This window comes from Larus michahellis, chromosome 7 (genome assembly GCF_964199755.1).
Source record: "Larus michahellis chromosome 7, bLarMic1.1, whole genome shotgun sequence".
NCBI lineage: Eukaryota > Metazoa > Chordata > Aves > Charadriiformes > Laridae > Larus > Larus michahellis.
This window is the reverse complement of record NC_133902.1, coordinates 54,105,434-54,121,154: the sequence shown is the minus strand read 5'-3', so window position 1 is coordinate 54,121,154 and position 15,721 is coordinate 54,105,434. Positions and strand designations below refer to the sequence as shown.

The 15,721-nt window shown below is 38.8% G+C and overlaps 1 protein-coding gene across 1 annotated transcript in view; it reads right to left on the bottom strand.

Moving 5' to 3' along the window:
- Nucleotides 1-15,721, bottom strand: part of SPOPL (speckle type BTB/POZ protein like) — a 33,152-nt gene that overhangs the window by 16,169 nt on the left and 1,262 nt on the right. The gene's annotated exons all lie outside the window — the stretch shown is intronic.

Sequence of the window (15,721 nt, the reverse complement as noted above, 5' to 3'; positions counted from 1 at the left end):
GCTGCTAAAAAGAAGTGAAATGAACCCTGATCAAACCAGATGAAAGTCACACGGGTTTCTGCCACAAAACATTTCCTCTCTTCATACAGAAAGTTTCTTTAAACATATGCTGCTGTCGCTAAAGCAACATCAGAAGACTACAATCTTTCTGCAACATTTGAGCGCTTCACCATATAGGACTTTTTACTATATAAAACCGCGTTAATTGTCTTACTCAAAAGATGTGATTGCACATCACTAATGTTGGAACTCTTCTTTCAGGGGTGGGCAACGCTTAGAAACAAGGTTTTATGCAAGCATTGGTAAGACGACACTGCAAGACCGCATGGAATTCAGTCACAATGTGAACGAGTTTACTATTCCAACAGGAAGAAGAATTCTCTGCAAATCACTATGATCCTCGGTGGATGCTTTCCTTCCTGCCTTTCCAGCAGCTCTTCTCACTCATTTGTGATACAAATTAGCCCTTCCACATTAAAGCCTGCCGACATGGGAATCACTCTGAATCGCGAATATAAAACCTTGAAAACAAAACTAATTCTCAGGTTTTATCAGATGAGGAAGCAGATGCTATATAGTCAGATCCCCTAATGGATCTCTACTAAGAGATTTACTATGACAAGATGGAAAAAAAGAAATAATAATAATAAAAAAATCACTGAATAGCTCTCCTGCAAGATATGGATCACTGAGACCCTCCAGTGTAATCAAAAATACAACTCAGCTGCCTCTCATAAATGACTTTTCTTTCCAAATAAAACTTGTATTTATTTATGTCAATCTTAACTAGCACTTTCCATATTGACAAACAGCCACCATAAATTTAAAAATAATGGAACTTGTTTTCCCTGTGTTTTTTTTTTTAAGCAGGTACTGTGTTTCATGTACTGTGGAAGCTGTGTTTACGTAAGTTTTGTTTACAGGTTTACAGTTTGTTTTGTTTCTCTGTACAAAGCCACCCAGAGTAAAGTTCCTGGGAAGGACCCATGTGAACATACCTCTTTCATAAAGCAAATATTAGTACTTATATTACCATTATTTCAGGAAGTACATCCTATCCCATGGTAACAACCAAAGGTGTAACCCAAATGAATAATGGATTTTATACAGAACCATATCTTGAAAGTGTTGGAACAGCTTTCCTCACCCTTACTGAACCTGTTTGCTCTTCTTCAATTCTCCAAAACTAAAACCAAGAAGAAATACAGCCCGTTCCTTACTCTGTCATTTGCATGAGATGCACAGGACTGTCTCAGCTCTCATCTGTTCCTCAATTCTTCAGTCCATTAGACCAGTCAGCTCCTAGGAACCATGAAAGAGCAGCAGAACTGAGCCAAGTTTGCTCTGAAGGGGTCTCTCAATTGAAAAAGGCTGAAAACAACTGCTGGATAGTATCCTCTTTAGAAAGTGTTCAGTGACCTTATGCCAGCTACCAGTAGTTATCTGCCCCCTCCTGTCCCATGGCTAAATCAGCTTGATTCACTGAGAATTTAACTCTAAACTAAGGTGGTCATTTTCAGTTATTTTCAAGTCCATCTGTTGCCTTGTCTCTGTACCTGTTCTACCGCAGGCATCTGTACTTCAGAGGCTACTTCCACCTGCTGCGTGACTTTTATTATTTATTTCAGGTTCCGACAGAAGCCATGATTTTACATAAGTGCACTTTTCAGATCCTTCTGAATAGCTTCAGCTTTTTATAAAGTTTCCCATTACAGCATTAGGACCAAACAACGGATTTTCATGGGCTCCTGATACATCTTTGAGGAACAGATTTGCATGTCACTTTTTTTGATATGGATTTACTAAGCCAATCAAATTTTTAGATTGAAAAAATTGGGAGAAAGCAATAACTTTTAACAGTTTGATATCATACTGGGAGCCTGCGTTGAGGAGCAATCTTTTTCATTTTCTAATATGCCTGGGTGCACAAGTAAAAAAAAAAAATAAAGAAACCAACCCACAGCAAACTGAACCATGGAGAACAAACAGACCATCAGATGGTCTGTTAAGACATACCAAAAGACTGCCAGAGAACAGCAGGGGAACAGCTTAGCGGTACTGATCTGCCCCTCACTACTTAATCCATTAATCAGGATTTGGGTGGGGACATGGGGATATTTACCAAAACTACAAGGCAAAAGAGAATCAGAAGCTTCAGACATGTTATCGTGAAGTGTAGAGGTGTTTGGGGAAGGAAGGATTTTTCCAGTCCCCAGGCTGACATCAAGACAGAGTGGGCCACCACATGCCTCACCCTCCCTTACCTGGCCACTCATGGTTACCAGGGCGAAGCAGACCTTGCATGGGCAGACTGAAGGCAAGAAGAAAGATGTACCTACGCACTCATACTTTATGTACTGTATTCTGCTTGGGGAGAAGGCTAAATACTACTTTGAAGAAAGTGTTTATGAATAATTGATTAGGCACTGTCATCAGCTCCAACAAAAAGGTTTTTCAAGTACCAAACCCTCATCACAGCTTATTAGATCAAATGGTTGGGAACAGATGGAGCTTCAGTTCACAAAACCAGTCGGAGAATGACTGGGTGGAATTAAATCAATGAGGTGCAGGAAGACACGCCTGTTATCTGCAGGACAAAACAATTTAGAGGGACAATTTTCATGCTAGAACCTACATTTATTCCTCCCTGGGCTATCAAGAACAAAGCATCAGAGGTGACGGGGCATTATCAGGTAACACCCCTGAGAGTTTTGAGGCAGTTCCATGCCTGTCTGGACATGGCTTAACAAGCCAGTCAGTGTGGCCCTTCCACAGAGGCAGAAGTCTCTGACCGTCAGAGGAAACATGCACTGGGAACACCAAGTTTTAATGGGTGAGGGCAAAAGAAGTTTCTGGCTTCCAAAATGGAAATTAGAGATGTATTTTTAGAAAGCGTCAAGTACCTTTGTTATTTGTTTGGATTTTCTAACGAAGTGATAAAACCATGCTGAATGCAGTGCTGCGGATGTTGATGATTCTACACTGAGAGTTTATTTCATTGTCTTACTTCAAAAGAGGAAAGAAAAGCTCAAAAGTACTTTACTCAACCTGAATTCCCAGACCCCAAACATGATGGGCTTATCACTTCTACTCATCTCTTACGGTAGGCATTGGTTTCACCTGCTAATCACTCTGCCAAATAGATCAGTCTCTGTTAAATCAGGATCATCACGAAGACAAGTACTACTCCCAGAGCAGCAGGGCACAAGTGGGTAGAGAGAACATGAAAAAGTGATTTCTCAAAGCACATTTTATTCAGGAATTGACAGAAGTGCTTTCCCATTCAAACAAAAACTTGCGTTAAACTTCAAGCCTTCTGAAGCTGATTATCTCTAATTGATTACCTGCACATAGAGTGCAAAGAAAGCATGGGCTACCCTCCATAAAACATATTTACACTAAATTTCATCAAAAGCTGTATCAGCTATTTTCCTAACTTAAGAGATCTGAAGATTCAAAGCTACCTCATATACCAATATAACATTAATTTCAGACAAACACATTGTCTTGTTTCCCTTCCCAGAAACTGAATATTTGTCAATATTATTCTGGAAAAGGTTACTTTTCAACCTCTTAGAGCTAGACAAGAACACATTCCCAGTCTCTTACATCTTGCATTGGAATGATCTCAACAACTTTTTCACTGAAAAAATAACTAGCTCATTAAGTACCACATGCATATAAACACAAAGAGGAATTTCCTACTCATCCAATAATAAGCTTGCAAAACACTTTATAAACCTATTTGAAGAATTGCCTTAAGTGTTAACATGATCTTTTGCCAGCTCTCACATCCAAGAGCAGAAGCTCAGTATAACAACTATATCCTAACAGCTCTTCCATAGTAATAATGGTGTAACAGGTGCCTACACGCAGGTGTCCATGTTAACCAGTGACTATAGCAATGTTTTATCTTTGTATTCCAATAAGGTATTACAGTCAACAAGCTACTGGCAGGAACAGCTAGATAAACTGCCTTCTGCAGGGTATCCAACGCACCCCGAAAGTCAAACCCAGCCCGCCAGAGCCTAACCCGCAGATCAATTCAAGCAAATCAGTGACCTTGCCCTGCGACCTCTACAGCAAGGAGGAAAGCATCATGTGAAACGGATGATGACCTGCTGCTGACCCTCGTCTCTCTGCTCTCCTTTCTTTTTCCAGGGCTTCGGCCTCCAGGATCACTGTGCTTCCCTCCTGGGCTGGCATATTTTGGCACATCACAGGATTTCCAACATCTCATCACATGATATAACTGCACATGAGCGAGTCAGGCACAGTGTGCCCTAATGCTCAAGTCCTGTCCAGAAACTGAGTAACAAAGCAGCATTTAACAGCAATGTCATGGTGCACTTCCAAACCGCAATGGCACAGAATCTCCACAATCCCCCGGAGAGGCTATGGAGCCTGTCCTCACTCAAACATCTCTATCCAACAAACTACTGCAAGCATTTAACAGCCAATGTAAAAGTTAAAATAACTTACTGTCAAAGTGTGACCGGTATCAATACCATTTAGCAGTCTCTGATGGAAAGCCTAATAAATGACCATACCAACAAATCCCACATGCATGTATTGCATATTCCGTTTCAACGGTGACAGTCTTTTCCTGAACAGGGCTGAACATTTCAAGAAATACAAAGTTGTGGGGTTTTTTTTCCTTTGCTTTTTCATCACTGGCTGAAATAGATCGCCTTCTGAAGGTTAACTGGCAAACAACATCCTGTTCCTCCAACTTTTTATTCCTAGTAAATCCCTAATTCAGAAACTAAATACAATTTGTTTAATTGTACAGACAAAACTTTGGATTTTTAAAAAAAATCTAAAGTAATAATGGTTCAATAAAATCAGTTTCCAAAAACCCATTCAAAATAAACATGCTGTAGCTACACAGATACTGATTTCATTTCCTTTCATTAAACAACCACCATTGAATAAAGTATTAAATAGTATTATATATTACAAGTAATATCTAAGCATTATATTCTATATACAATACCATCTATCAGTATTTGTTATTCAAGATGTCAGCTTTGTTTTTTTAAACTACTGAGGAGGCAAATTATTGGGAAAAAATATGGAATTGTTTTGAAGTTCACTATCTTATCAGTTCTTGGGTGAGAGAAAATACATATATGCAGCTAAAGACAGAGGAAACAAACCAACCAGATTAAAATGGTTAAGTCTGCAGTGAAAGACATTTTCAGGCCCAAGGCTCAGTTACTTTTGCACTCCCCCCATCTGAAGCAATGCTCCAGTTGACTCACACAGTTCTAGGTAGCACCAGCTTACAAAGGGCAAACTGTTCAAAGCTGAGAAAGCCCTTTTTTCTCCTTGGTCTCAAGAAAGACTTGCGTAACAGCCACCCATCACCTGGGTCACACTTATCCAGTAGCATGAAACTCCTGTGGCTGATTTAACTGTCTTGAATGCTGCTCCAATCCACACAAGAGACATTATCTTTCTCACCAAATCTCAGAGACTTAAAAAAAATATCCAGTTGAAGAGAGAAATTTACCATTTTTTTCTGTTTATGAGTTTGTCTTGTAAGCTGATTATGCTTACAAAAATTCATAAGACATTACTAGTAGAAAAACAATCTGAACTTTGTAAAAGATAGGATTGTTTCTTAATTAGCAGGATTTGCATCTCTTCACAATTGATCTTTTTGAAAGAATTGCTGCGCATTTCCTATATAGCTAACTATTAAACTAAATTTTCTGCTGGATGATACACAACACAATAACAGACATTTGAAAGGTCTATTAAGCACAGGCAGTTTTCCAATTTGTTCAGTATCATCATTTGCTTCTCTGAAAACAGACTCAAGACATACCTAGAAAATTTAAGTACAGTGTTTAGTATTTATTGAATTTAAGCCCTATCTGTCACTGCAACATTTGGGTGAACAGTTATTATTAATACTTAAGCAGTTGCAGTTATATATATCCACCCCACTAAGCTAGAAAAGCTGTAAGTTGAGGATATACTACATTTTACATTATGTATAGTACTTCTAATATAAAAGAATGTTTCCTTTTCAGGGCAAGCGGAAGGGAATAGCAGTTGGGCTATGCACAGGAAAACCCTATGACACTTAATGAAGTGAGAGGTCTACAATAGCTAAAAGGTGGGGTTTTGGTGTTGGGTTTTTTTTAATGTAATATTAAAATTGCTTATTTAAGTATATGTTTGCTTTGGAACCACACAATAGCAACCAAGTTTACAGAAACCTAACCCAGGTTTGGGGCTTAGATCATAAGCTTTGGCTGCTCCTACGTGCTTCAAGCTTAAGATCTTACCCTTGCCATCCATCAGCTCTGCTGGAAGCTACTGCCCAGCCAGGAGAAGCACATACACCTCAGGATCCACACCACAAGCCAATTCAGAACCCTTTCTACAGTTCTCCAGCGAGAAAAGAAAAAATACTGCCCCTGGGCTGGACCATGACAGCTGAGAAACTATGTATACATCCCTTGTCACCCCTGCTCCAGAGACAGTAAACTCCAGTGGAGACAGGGCAGGCAGCTGGGGTCAGAAACATCTTAAAATAGCACCAACTAAGACTCCAGAATTTAAAAGCACATCCTCAAGGTGCTTCCAGCAGGAGAGCCCCAGCAAGGCAAAACCCAGCACATGGGAAGTGCCCAACTTTTCAGGAGGATGGTGGTGTAGCTATAACTGATAACACTGAAGTCAGCAGCTCAAAATTAGCAAGATTATACTATTAGTTGTAAAAACTGTACATTTGAATACATGTAGTTTTCAAGCTTTTTCTTTTCTATCTTAACCCTTTGAAAAATAAAGTTGAATTTTACCTCAGCTGAGAGAAGACCCTGTGCCCAGCAGAGCTTGAACCATAACTGTCTAGTTTACATAAACCAAGCTTATTAATAAAAATCCCTCAGCATTAGGCTTGCATTAATGTTCTGTAATACTAGAAACCCATTGCACTCCTTTATTAGACAATCTAGATCGTTCCCTACAGGAGTCATCTATGCACTTCCCTGGAGAAGAAATGCAAGCTTATTTCTTAGAGCATATTTCAATTTCATTGCCCAGTCTAGTTTTATGGGACTCAAAAGATGGGCACATCCACCAGGACTCCTCTTAGGAAGCTATTGTATTCAAATAATCTATTGCTATTGGGTTTTTTCCCGGTATACAGCCAGAGTGGTCTTTTCCCGGTATACAGCCAGAGTGGTCTTTTCCCCTCCTCAGTTTCACTCCATTACTCTTGCTCAAACAAGTCATTGGCATGTGAAAGTACATTAAATGAAGATATTTTTTCCCTAAATACTTCAGTTACACACAATCAAGAGTTAATCAAATGGAAAACGCTAATCTTGACTTTCATTTCTGCACATGAAAAAAATATCTGTATTAGCCAAAAGGGAGTTGACTTCAATTGTACCAAAAAAATATCTTTCTCCAGCAGATTCACACTTTGGGGTGTTTTCGTTTTCTTCTATTTTTAAATTTGTAAGATTTGTGAAAAGCACTGGACTATACTCTCTGGAGACAGGTGCTTTCATTTGCTGCAGAGAAGTTATACAGAGCAACAGCAGCATAATGCTCTCCTCATTAACCTCTGCAGATTGTTATCACCTGGAAAGTTCACATTGAAATGGTACAACTGCTTTCAGCAGCCAGAAGTTCATACTCACAGATGTTATCAGGAGAGGTTTTCATTCATTTGCTGTCTTATTACCTATCACAGCAAACAGTCGACAAATTTGGGCACACAGCTGCACCTTCATGGAAACATCGAGAGGTATAGCTCATCTCTGGCGTGTTCTATGTCTCTTACCAAACAAGTCACAGAGCATTACACTTTGTGCAAAAAAAACCCCAACTGATACTTATATGCTAGGAAACAGAAGAAAACCTACACATAATTTCCAAACCCCAAAACTCAATTCTGCCAGAGGACCAAACCACACTTGATGCTACTTCTCACAAACAGCCTTAAAACCGAACTAATTTCAATGGACTGGGTATTAAGTTTCACCCACAACAGTTGATTAGGCAGCATTCTAGAAAAGATGGGTAGGTCAAGAGGCAGAGATGCACGCTCACTGCTTTGGTGAATATAAAGTAGGAATCTCTGAATGCATAGCTATATGAAGACTTGGCAGAAGCCATCAAGACTAGCAAAACTTGACATCTCAGTCTTGGACTGCAACTAAACAGGTTCACACACATGCAGAAGTAAAAAAGAAAATCCTAGAAGTTCAGTCAAGTAGAGACTGGTTTATAGAAGCATACAAGTATAGAAACATTTAGGTTGGGAAAGACCTTTAAGATCATCAAGTCCAACTTCTGAAGTTCGAAGACAAGTACACAATTTCTCCCGCTCTATTGTTTCAAACACATCCAAATATTAGTTGTTTTGCTTATAATTTTGGATTTAAGAACAATTCAAAAATAATCTGCTTAAACTCCATTTTTCCACATCAGAAGTGATTCAAACCTCTACAGTTTCCTACAACTTTTCCCACTTAAAGCACAGTCCTACTTGCTCAAGACAGAACAAAATTTTCTAAGTATCTCTTAACTGTCTAGACAGACAAGTTGAGCAAACTCTGCAGCCATAAACTTTTAAATTATGGATTAGAAAGAGTAAATCCAAAGACCAAAAGTAGGATTCAATTTTTTTTTCTCACAAAGGTTATTTCTTCAAAATTAGTTTGAGCATTAAAGAATTTCTGCAGCTTTCAATTTCCATGGAACCATTTGATGCCTCATAAGAAAAGGCTACTGTGCAATAACCACTTCTTGCTTTGTGACACCAAGCCCTGCTGCTTCGCCAGCACCTGAGACTGAAGAACTCACAGTTCTGATTTGCAACCTTGGGTTGCTTAGCCGGGGCAAGAAAGAAAGGGAGCAGGGAATGGTGCAGTTCACTCCACATCAGGCTCCTCCGCTACAGGCCTTTCTCCAAACGGCTAACACGTCACCTGCTCACTTGACAAAACCCATGCAAACTCTTTGAGCATTACATTTAAATTTAAAAAAAATTTAAAATTAAATACGATTCTAAATTGAGGCCTAAGACAATACTCAAAACTATAGGAAAAATGCTGTCTTACAAAAAGCTCTAGCTTTTTGCACACCTAGCCAAGGTGTGAATGTGTAAAATCCTACTCACACCTTGGTGAACAGGATGTTTGCTCACTTCCCCTCCCTCGCCCCCCTGAGTACAGTCTCCTTATGCCATCAGTTTGTTTCACTAAAGTTTAACAGCAGCAGCAAGGTAAACACAACACAAACAGGCTGGTATTGGGGTGGCCCAGCTAATCAGGCACAGTTAAGCAGATTTCAGTTTGACAAAAGCAACAGCATTGAGAAAAGGCAGTAAATTCTACCAGACCAAACTCTCTTTTCATAAGCTGCTTCAGCTGCCTCTGAGAGGTTCTTGCTGGCAAGATACTCCACAAACCATCATGCTGTGAACTATGACTGCAACCAGCTGTCCTTTTACCAGAAGCCGTGCCTCCAGGAAGCGTGTTGCATGGGCTGCAGACCGCTCAGAAAATAGCCCACCACCATCTAGACTTGAATAAGCCAAATATCCCTCCTTGCTTTGCTGATATCCTACCACAGTTGGGCTTGCAAAGTCCTCCACTGGCTCTGGCAAGGAAATAGATTTGGTTTCCTCTTTGGTGCTGTCAAATACGGCAGACCAGAAGCAGATGCAAGTTTGATCCCTTTTCCCTCGGTCCACGTGAGACAGAGCCCCGCTGTGAATCGTCCTGACGAGGCTGCCTCGTTAAACACAGTGCAGTGCAATGCCTGCGGTACAGCCACAGAAAATTGCTTTCACAAAGAAAAACAAACAGAAAGAAAAAAATGCAATTTAATATCAGGAAATCAAGAAGTAGGCTAACACCAAGTGATGAGCCCATCTTTACAAGTGTCTCTGAAAGCCTCTGTGAAGACTTAGACACTGTAATTTATTAGTTACCCAGACTAACATTTGGTGATGCTACTGCCATGTATTTTTGCTCTCACCACTCAGAGAGAAGAGTCCCACAACTGCTGGAGAGGAAGGCACATTTCCAAACACAATTGGTATATAAGTTATTAAAAATGATGCCTAGCCTGTAAAACAGTATTCAGAACTACTGACTACAGAATAAAGGTTGATTTTGCTTGATAATCTTATTAATATAACTAATCATAGCAACTAACTCTGGATACAAAGGTTACCACATCCAATTTTTCAGTGGACTACTGCCTATGTAAGCTTTCCTTCCACTTCTACTTATATCATGCTTCCCCCCCCTTTTTTTATTTTAATGAGAATGACCACACTTTAGGAGAACATGATTGGTAAGACATCTTTTGCCATAAGCAAGACAGGAAACTCCCCTAATCAGAAGCCGCTCAAGGGATGTAATAGTATTAATTCAAGACTTTCAGATGTGTTTACTGCATTTTTTTTGCCTCAGATCAACCGTATGTCCACTGTATTTTGCAAAACTTGCCAAAATGTATTTATGCACACTTCTTCAGTATAAGAGGTTTCAGTTTCTTATAAACTGTATCACCCATTGCAACACAAATATTCTTCTGCTGCCATTTTTAATTTTAAAAGCTTGTTTGCTATATGCAGATAAGTAACAAGCAAAATCTACTTTGGCATGTTCTGCAGGGAGATAAAAAAAAATTGAAACTAGATTTCATACATTCTATTCCACCGAAACCACCATATGCCAAACATAGTACCAGACCTAAGAGTAAAATCGCACCGACTTTGGCAGTCAGTGCAGAAACGTATTCTATTAACCTACGATTATCCAAAGAAGCTAGAGATTTCAGACAACTTGGTTTCTCATACATTTCCAGAACTGAAGTAGTATGACTCAAGTCTTTAAATGAGTTCATACGGACTGTCAGCAGAACTTTCTGAATGCACAAAAAAACACCTAAAAATAGGTGTAAATCCAGATGTATGCAAATAATTGCTGCAATTAACTTCACACACACCACAGACACAACACATTAGTTGAAATTACTGTATTTTGTCTCTGTTACAAGAACAGTTATTCAATTTGATATGTAAATATCAGTGTGACCATTGGTACAAATGATGCTCATAAAAAGGAATTAAAGTTTAATATTTTCATTATATATTGCTCCATCCCAGAAGCTGAAGCAAACTATATTAAGCACTTGTTATCTAAATTCATTACAAAAGAGTTTGATTTTATCTTCAAGAGTTTCAATTACAAACAAGTGACTCTGAAACTAAGCTCAGTTAACAAGGAATTAATCTGTTTTAAAACTTAAGAAAAATCGCCAAAGAGTGCTGTTTTGTTGCTGAGATAGTGTCTAAAGATTAAGTACTTCAGAGTCCTATCGTATCAAACACTGCAGACAGTAAACAAGTGCCACCTCTAAAGGATTTTAAGAAAGTAGTATCTAACTAATCTGAATCATTAGATTAATACACCAAGTGCTCAAAGCAACAAATGACTTGTATTTAGATTTTATTTCAACTTAAACCAGTGATTTTTTTTTACTTAAACTCCATATATTGAAAACGGCTGTCCTTCACAGGCTACAGGCCATGCTGATGGAGAAAACAGATCCGTCAATTAGAAACTGAATATGAATAAAGCAAGCCAGGAAAATTAAAACTTTTGGGGAAAGTAGTTTTCCAAAGAAAAAGCCTGCATGGAACAGAGAACTAGAAAGTATGACACCAGAGGAGAAAGTTATACCAGCTATTCCTCAGGCCAGAATGAGTTCTGCACCTACATGTAATTTCAGTTATTCAGGAAGCAACAGCTGATGCAATGAACCCCAAACCCTTTTAGAGACACACAAGTCTAATTAATTTTCCAAACATAAAATACACAAGAAAACAAGCTATTTGAAAGAAGTCAAGTGCAAGTCATCGCTCACCACCATTCCCTTCATCCCCATTCGTAACCCTACTTATGAATGGATTTTGCAAGTGACTTGACCAACTGGTAAGTGAGCTCCTGGGAGGGGAAAAACATTAAAGGCACAATCAGGAAGGAGGTCAAGAGAAAAAGCTTGCTCCCAAGTTTCACCCAGTGATCCTCTCCGCTGCACAACAGAGGCAGGTACCACAATAAGAGGTTCCCACCCCATGAACTTTGGAATTTCCCAACTGCTGGAGGCATTTACTCCATCCATGAGCAGCAGCACTGCCTACATCAAGAGCTACCCTGTTGCATTCTCCCTGGCACTTAATTGCTTTTTCTTTCTATAAGGCAGCCAGTTAAATTACACATCAAATCACAGAATCAGTTATGGTAATACACCTTTGAACTACTTCAGAAGTCAAGACACAATACTGTGCAAAGAGCAAACATCACCCAAACGAAGGTGGATGGAACTGATACAGACTGTTCAGTACTCAATTGATAAAGTACCACTAATTAAAGGCTAAGCAGCTGTCTATTCTAAAGCAATCCTACAGCAAGAGTACAAACTAGAGCTTCAAATAATGCTTATCAGCTAAGTGAGCCGAGATCTAAAGTTGGGGTGTTTAGAGACTTTTTTTAATTAAACATTCACAGACACACAAGTAAACTACCATCTTGCAAGTGCTCACAAAATCCAGCAACTTCATTCCATATATTTAGCAAACAAAATCAAGGGAGAGCACACTAGACATTTCTAATGCTTAAAAAAAACAAAGGTTACAAGTACATACATCAGCCTTTTCACAGATGTGAGAACTCAACATAGAAATTCTTCTCCTCATTCACCTTGCATTCAATTTTACGTGGAGTCCACTCTGAAATCACTTAGTCCATCTTCAATGTCTGAACAAACTCCATGGAAAAGAAACTAGCTTTTTTCACTAAAGCAACTGTCAAATTCTGGAAATAACACATTACATTTGTTTTACGTCACTCAGTTTTGATGATTTCCATGGAAAGAAAGAGACAAGTAACCAAAGAAAGTGTAATATTTTTCACAAAAGTCAAATGATAAATGGCTTTTGGAAGATACCAGGCAGTATCAAGGATAAGTAATCTAATTCAGGGAATTTGTACAGTGAGCTCTCTAGATTATTCCACGCCAGTGAGCTTCTGAATCAGCTAAAAGAGTGTCTCACTTTCCACTACATTTCCTAGATGCTATTTGCAAACACTGATCACAAAAATGTTGACAGATACATGCATGCTTGCAAAGCGATTCCTTGTAAAGAACATCAAAAACCTTTATAGCTGACAAAGAATAATTTTAAACCAGGTTACCAAAAAACCACACCGGAAAGCTATTAAACTCAGGTGAAATGGGCTCATGAAAGTTGAGGTTCTTTCTGTTTAAGCTTGCTCCAATACTGAACACATACTCCTGCCAAAATTCAGCCCCACCACACAAATTGAACAATGAAAACATTACTAAAGAAATGAAACATTTACACAAAACAATAAACACTTTGTAACATAGTATACACACTACTTAAGAAACCTACTGAACTAGGGCAAGCGACCATCTTCTTTCAGTAACAGCTACTACATCATCTAAATTGCCACTATGAAAACACCTTCACCCCTAACACAGTTGCAACAATTCTCCCCTAAGTACTGAGCACAAACTGAAGGAGAGGTTTCCTACTTCCATATGAAGGGACAATTCCAATACGAGTCCTTTTGATAGGGGTGGCACAAGAATATATAGAAACAAAGTGCCATAGGGACATAAACTGGGAAGTTTCTCAAGGAATCAAAGCAAGGAAGAAGTTTCTTGTGAGCACGCACGCATTTTGCGGAGGGAGGAATGGGAGCTAAGATATGAAAGCCTCTTGGAGAGGACATCTCTGACACAATGGGGCAGGTATTAGATGATCACTGAGGCAAGGGCCTTCTATTCCGTCCTAAAAATGCAGTGCCCAAGACACACACAAGACACAGAGCCTGTTTGGCTACCCAACTGCTCTTCCTCCTCAGGCTGATGACCTTTGTGGATCCAGGAGACGGCTGGGTGTCCCTCCGACTTCACTATGCTAATAGACTTCGGAAACCACGCAATTCGCACAAGTTAATGTATCATCAGTACATCACTTTGCTGCCCTATCATTAGGTGACTGTGTGGCATATTAGCAGATTTGATGGAGATAGTTAAGGAAGCACTAACTGTGACTCCTAAGAAGTCAAAATGTTTTAACATAAGTAGTGAGGGAGAACCTAAAAAAAAGTGGGAAGGAAATGACACTGACACTTTTCAAAGTCCTTTTGTTTTGATCCAGGGCACAGTATTTTGAGGATCACAGGCCTTTATGGTTACAAGTATCAGGTTACTGCTTTTAATGAGTATAACAATCTCATTTAGATTTCCTTACTCTTAACCATGTTTTGCCAAATACACAGGAAGCAGAAAGGTCAGCATGTTGTAGACTGCTTTTCACAAAGAGAAAGAAATGCCTGTAAGTAGCATATAAGCCTTTCACAAAAAAAGGGTGAGAAAAAAAATACCACAAATATCCACTTGTGATCAACAGGGGAGAAAAAAAACCAACAAAAACCGATGGGGTAGTTTTGTAATGCAAAATATACAGACGCCTGCTTCTCAGCATACCTCATAACCTGAAAACAAATGCAACAGGACAAATTTCTAACTAGAATCATTCCTATGAGGGTATAAAATGTAAAGAGAAAAAAGGGAACAGATAAGGTAGAGATGTGAAGAGACTGTATGTGAAGACTGTATGTGAAAGAGTGGGAAAACCACAAATGCAGACAGAAAACCAAGGAAAAAAGAATAAAAAGAGAAGTCAATGAGATCTATGTGCAAGTCTGAACTACACTACCCATTACCGTCCTCAGCTATTTCCTTTCCACTTTAACTCGTGCTGTTAATGACAAATGGTTTCATTCTCTCTCCTGTATATTTATGTTTAGGTGCCTTCAAAGGCACAGAAATTAACAGATAAATACAACACAGAGGGGAAAAAAAAAAGATAAAAAAGTAGTTTTATAATATGTGATTTCAGCTGACCATTCAAGAACTGTAAACAGTATGCACTGACAGTTGAAATCAGTGATTAGGCCAGAAAAAAACTTGGTGGCTTTTCAATTTCATTTTGTATTTGTCCATAGCATATACAAGTTTTTAATAGCAACAAGTAGTTCACAACACCTATGCAAGTTCAGAGTGTAATTCTTTATTTTTGCTGACACTTTAAAAGCAGACTGCAAAGTACTGAAGTTAAGACTTTGGCAGAAAGCTATTTCAAGGCAATATAACACCAAGGATATTTCTGGATATTTAAAATCTCAGGTTTCCAGAAGAGAGTTAAAAGTAGTTTCTGGTGATGTACCAAACCCTGCCATGTTTGCAGCTTCATATTCAAAAGGCATGTTGTTTAAAAATTATCTTCCCTTTCCCTGAGCAAATATCCACTTAAAGAGCGGTGGGGAAAATATTACGCAGTAGACACACTGGAAATCCTTCACAAACATTTATGTTTGTCCTAGTCACACAACCCAGGAGGCCCAGATAGAGAAGCCAGGTAAAATACTTTCAGAAGGGACTGTGACTGCTAAGCATCCCTATAAAAACGGATTTTTACTTCCAGAAATAATAAAGTTTTTAGTAAAAACAGAAAAAGGAACAAAAACTTTTTTTTTTTTTTAGCAGTTAAACAAAATGCCTTGGCAGTCATACAAATGGCTCAGCTTCAGCACCACTGTGGTACAAATTCCTCTAACCATATGGGATATCTATCAAAATA